Source organism: Nycticebus coucang, unplaced genomic scaffold, assembly GCF_027406575.1.
Source record: "Nycticebus coucang isolate mNycCou1 unplaced genomic scaffold, mNycCou1.pri scaffold_54, whole genome shotgun sequence".
NCBI lineage: Eukaryota > Metazoa > Chordata > Mammalia > Primates > Lorisidae > Nycticebus > Nycticebus coucang.
The window spans coordinates 278,623-284,622 of record NW_026515584.1 but is presented as its reverse complement, the minus strand read 5'-3'; the positions used below and the strand labels follow the sequence as shown (position 1 = coordinate 284,622).

The 6,000-nt window shown below is 38.7% G+C and overlaps 1 pseudogene; it reads right to left on the bottom strand.

Annotated features, from left to right (window-relative positions):
* Positions 1 to 418: 418 nt before the first annotated feature.
* LOC128579437 (protein MCM10 homolog) overlaps positions 419 to 6,000 on the bottom strand; it is a 75,058-nt pseudogene continuing 69,476 nt past the window's right edge.

Here is a 6,000-nt window from a genome sequence, read left to right as displayed (position 1 = left end):
AGAGTATCTCGTAAAATCACAATGATGCTATTGTTAATGTCATTATACAATGTATATTTTTATCTCCATGTAACACTAGAACTTCATTGAGGTAAAGGAGTGTATAACCAAGAGGTACAGAAACACACCTCTTGGTTTACCTTCCAGTTTGGGGCCAAAAATTTCTGTGAAAGCTGTAATGTTGCCACAATACTGTAGTGAGAACAGGGAAGACAATATTCTGGTTTTCCACTTAAACATCAATGTTAAATTTGGTGTCAAGCCCACACAACTGCAGAAATAAGCAGACAAGGCTTATGGGCTTAACCAGCATGGGTTTTTGCTGGTGTCAGTCAGAAACAAAGGCAATCCGGAGTCCATCCTAGGCCTTTCCAGAGCCACATGAAGAAAAAAAAGATTGAGGCAAATGACTTTAGGGTTATTTGAGGCTATTTAGAAATTTGGTGTGTTCTCCTCTTGGTAACAAAATTTCTCCTCTGATCTATGGACCAGAGTTTTCTTTTAGCATTCCCTCCCTTTTTTTTAGAGGCCACGATTAATGCAGTGCTTGTGTGGGAGTCTGTCCCCACAGGGACACTTGAAAAACTTTTTCATGCCATTGAGCCAGTGGAGGTCGTGCTGCTCATTGACACAGGTCTCCAGCACATGGAGATGGGAGTAGGTACTCACCTTGCATGCCACGACCAGACACTTCACTTCTCTGATGTTTCTCATCTTTTCTTCCATTTGTTCTTTTTTCACCAGTGCCTCAAAATAGCATTTATGCAGCTCAGCCTCAGCCTCTTTCAGGACACCTGTGCACTTTGACTTTACTTTTAGAATTTCCTGAAATTACTCAGATTCCAGTCAGGCAAACTGCTCTCTCCTTTTCTTCATGGCAGGCTCCAATTCATCCTCATCTTGGGAAGAAAACATGGTGTTCTTTTCTACACATTTCATCACTCCCACGGTATACTGGGAATCCTTTTGTATCATTTAGAGGCTGTTTTGGTGTGTTTCTGTAAAAACCTGGACTTTGCTCTTAATTTGGTGATAGCAGCCAAGTTTTTCGTTTCTGCTAAAGCACTCAGTTTTGGTTTTGGTGGTTGTGACTCATCAGAAAAGAGAACGTCATCTCTTTTTGAGTTGCCACACCCAATCTTGGTCATCCACATGGTCAGACTTCCTTCCAGCCTGGGGAATTCAGTCCCCATCTATGCAGATTGGGCAGTGGGCTATTAAGATGAGGATGGCAGAGCCAGGCTCTTGACTTCAATTGAGCCTTGGAGAAATTGTCTCCAAAAAGCTTCTGATTTCCTTTCCCTCATCTCCAACATCTGCTGCTTCTGTTTTTTTTTTTTTTGTAGAGACAGAGTCTCACTTTATGGCCCTCGGTAGAGTGCCATGGCCTCACACAGCTCACAGCAGCCTCCAACTCCTGGGCTTAAGCGATTCTCTTGCCTCAGCCTCCTGAGTAGCTAGGACTACAGGCACCCGCCACAACACCCGGCTATTTTGTGGTTAGAGTTTGGCCCGGGCTGGGTTTCAACCAGTCACCCTCGGTATATGGGGCCAGTGCCTTATTCACTGAGCCACAGGTGCCGCCCTGCTTCTGTTGTTTTAAGAGGGCCAATGCCGATACAGACTGCATGGCAGGTTTGGGGCTTCCCATAATCCCTGTAGTCATGGTCTTGACTAAATGCTACAGGCTTCTGGCTCCACTCAGTGGCAGATCCCTCAATTCTTTGAACTCCTCAGAGCAAGACAAGCTCTTCTGGGGCATTCTGAGTATTTGTTTTGTTTCCTGAATGATCAAGTCTGCACCTTTGACAACCAGATTGCTCAGAGTGGTTTGAATCATCTTCGTAGGCACAACAGCTGCTGCAACTGAGGCCACATAGGATGCAGAAGAAACTCCTCAGTGGTAAAAACCATCTTGACATAAAAATTCTTCTAGGCTGGTGACTTTGCAGGCAAACTTCTTTGGAATTTATCCTCTGGATAAGGTGGACTGCAGGTCAGCCTGTTGTGCACTGAGTTTCCAGTACTGAGCCTGGATGTGACACTCAAGTATTCAGAGTTTCACAAATTAACCATCTGTGCATGAGGTTCTCCATTCTTTTTCTTTGCTTTATAGGTTTCAAGATCAAGAGCTTCACCCATAATTAAGAGATTCTGGGGATGATCCATAGCTAAGGACACCTTCTCTGAGCCATCCTTGGGCTTCATGGGATTAGCATTGAGCAATCTTATAAAAGCACCTTGTTCTATCTTCAATTTTATTATTCATTTTATTTTTATTGTTTGAAATTTATTAAGGGTACAAAGAATTAGGTTACACCGATTGCAGCTGTTAGGTAAACTCCCTCTTGTAATTGTGTCCCACCCCCAAGAGGTGTGCCATACACTGTGACCCCTTACCCTACTCCCTCCGCCCCTCTCCCCATCCTTCATTTCCCTACCCCCCACCTTCTATTAGACCACTTACAGCCTTCTTATAGAATTGAGTACATTGCGTTCTTTCTTCTCCACTCTTCTGATGCTTTATGAAGAGGAATGTGTTCCACCTCCATACAGGTTAGTAAAAAAGATGTAAAATCTCCATCTTTTTTAATGGCACAATAGTATTTCATGGTATACAGAAACTACAGCTTATTAATCCATTCCTCGGTTGGTGGGCATTTCGGTTGTTTCCACAGTTTGGCAATTGTAAAGTGAGCTGCAAATGTCCAGTGCAAATATTTAGTACGATTTTTTTCCATGTGGCTAGATGCCTCACCGTGGAAATGCAGGATCAAATGGGAGGGCTAGCTTGAGTTCTTAGAGGATTCTCCATACTTCCTTCCAAAAAGGTTGTATTGGTTTTCAGTACCACCAGCAGTGTAAAAGTGTTCCCTTCTCTCCATATCCACACCAGCATCTGCAGATTTAAGACTTTGTGATGTGTGCTATTCTCATTGGGGTTAGGTGGTATCTCAGGGTAGTTATGATTTACATTTCTCTGATGATCAAGGAAGATGAGCATTTTTCAGATATTTCTTAGCCATTTGTCTGTCTTTGTCAGAGAAGGTTCTGTTTGTATCTCTTGCCCCGAGGTAGATTGGATTGTTTACTCTGTTCTGTTGATTAACTTGAGTTCTCTGTAGATTCTAGTTATCAGTCCTTTGTCAGATTCATACCCTGGCAAATATCTTTTACCATTCAGAAGATTATCTTCTTGCTTTCCTTGTTGTGTCCTTAGTGATGCAGAAGCTTTTCAGCTTAATTAAGTCCATTTGTTAATTTTTGTTGCTGTTATGATGGGTCTGAAGTCTTTGTCATAAAATTTTTCCCTAGCTCAACATCATCAAGAGTTTCCCCCTATGCTTTCTTCCAAGATTTTTATTGTTTTGTGTCTTAGTTTGATGTCTCTCATCTATCTTGAGACAAGTTTTATAATGGGTTAAATTTGTGGGGAAAGTTTCAGTCTTTTCATGTGGTTATGTAGTTTTCCCAGCACCATTTTTTGAAAATTAATTATTTTCCACACTGTATATTTTTGTTTGGTTTATCAAAGATCAGATGGCAAGAGGAGATTGGTTTGATCTCTTGGTTTTAAATTTGGTTCCATATGTCTATGTGTGTCAATGCCATGGTGTTTTGTTTATGGCAGACTTCTAATACAGCCCAAAGTCTGGTAGGGTGATGCTTCTGACTTTGTTTTTATTACTAAGAATAGCCTTAGCTATATTGCTTGTTTTCTGGTTCCATAAAAAATGAAGTACTATTATTTCCAGTTCTTCAAAATATGATGTCAGTATTTTAATCCCCATTGCCTTAAATTTGTAGATTACTTTGTGTAGAATAGGCATTTTGGCAATGTTGATTCTTCCCAGCAAAGAGCATGGTATGCTCTGCAATTTGTTAGTATTTTCTGCAATTTTGTTTCCTGGGGTTTCATAATTCTTTGTGAAAAGATAGTTCAGCTCTTTTGTTAGGTATATTCTTAAGTATTTAATTTTCTTTGAAGATACTCTGAAGGGAATTATGTCCTTGATTTGCTTCTCAAATCAAGAGAAGCTCAACAGCTTAGTTGTTACTGGCATATACAAGATCTTTGGAAATTGATTTTATACCCTGAGACATTACTGTATTTCCTGATAACTTCCAGGAGTTTGTGGTTGAGTCTCTTGGGTTTTCTAAGTATAAGATTATATCATCAGGAAAGAGGGAGAGTTTGATCTCCTCTGAAGCAATTTGGATGCACTGTATATCCTTCTCTTGCCTGATTGTATTGGCTAGAACCATGTTGAATAATAGTGGTGAGAGTGTGCATCCTTGTCTGGTTCCAGTTCTCTTTGGAAAAGCTTTCAATTTTACACCATTCTGCATGATGTTAACTGTGGACAGATGACTTCAATCATCTTAAGAAATATACAAATTTGCCTATTTTTTTTAAATGTTCTTGTTAGTATAGAATTCTGAATTATAACAAATGCTTTTTCTGCCTCTTTTGAGAGCATCATATAGACTTTGTTTTTATGGATAGGATGTATTACATTTATGAATTTACATATGTTAAAACAACCTACATCTCTTGGATGAAATATACTTGATGGTAATGCATAATTTTTTTGAAATGAGTAACTGTAATCTATTAGCTAAGATTTTGTGGAGTATTTTTCCCTCTATACTCATTAGTTAAATTGGTCTGAAGTTCTTGTTTGTTAAGTCCCTTCCTGGTTTTAGAATCAAAACAAAAGTGATATTTGGTTTATAGAATATGTTTGGGAAGGCTCCAGCCTTATCAATATTTTGAAACAGGTTCTGCAGTATAGGTAGAAGTTCATCATTGAAGGTGTGATAGAATTCTGTTGTGAAGCCATCTGGTCCTGGGCTTCTGTTGCTGCTGTTGGTGCTATAACCTTTTTTATTGTTTCTGCACTCTTAACATTTGATATATGCCTTTTCAGGAGATCTATTTCTGGTTAAGTCTAGGAAGATCTCATGATTGCAGCTATTGGTCCATTTCCTCCACATTGCCAAATTTCTAGACATAATTTCTTGTAGTAGACTGAAACTCAACCAATACCTTTCACCCCTTAAAATAATTGACTTAAGATGGATAAAAGATTTAAATCTAAGACATGAAATAAGAATCTTAGAAGAAAGTGTGGGAAAAGTTCTTGATGATGTTGGACTCGGGAAAGATTTTATGACAAAGAAATCAGTAGCAATCACAACAACAAGTAAAATGAACAAATGGGACTTAATTAAGCTGAAAAACTTCTGTCCAGCTAAGGACACAACAGGTAAAACAAATAGACAACCTTCAGAATGGGTTTACATATTATGGATCTGATAAAGTTTTTATAATTAGAATCTACAGAGAACTCAAATTAAATCAACATCAATAGAGCCAAAAAGAAATCCATCTACTACTGGTCAAGTGATATGAACAGAACCTTCTCTGAGGAAGCAGATGAGTGGCTAACAAACAAATAAAAAATTACTCATCTTCCCTGATCAACAGAGAAATGCAAATCAAAACCACTCTAGATATCATCCAACTCCAGTGAGAATAGCAAACATCACAAAGTCCCAAAATTGCTGATGTTGGTAATGGGGAACACTTTTACACCCTTGCAGGGACTACAAACTAATGCAGCCTCTTTAGAAAAAAGTATGGAGAATCCGCATAGAACTCAAATCGAACTTTTATTTGATCCTGCAATCCCATTAATAGAGGTGGAACTACTCAGAAAAAAAATATTTTTTAATAAAGACATTTTCACTAGATTGTTTACTGCAGCTCAGTTTACATTTGCCAAGATTTTGAAACAACCTGAATGCCCATCAACTCAAAAATGGATCAAAAAACTGTGGTATGTGTACACCATACTTCTTAGTCATTTTAAAAACGGAGAGTTTACATCTTTGATATTAACCTGGATGGAGGTGAAATGCATTCTTTAGCAAAGCATCAGAAAATAGAAACACAAATATCCATCATACTCAATGGTAATATAAAGCCAATAGACA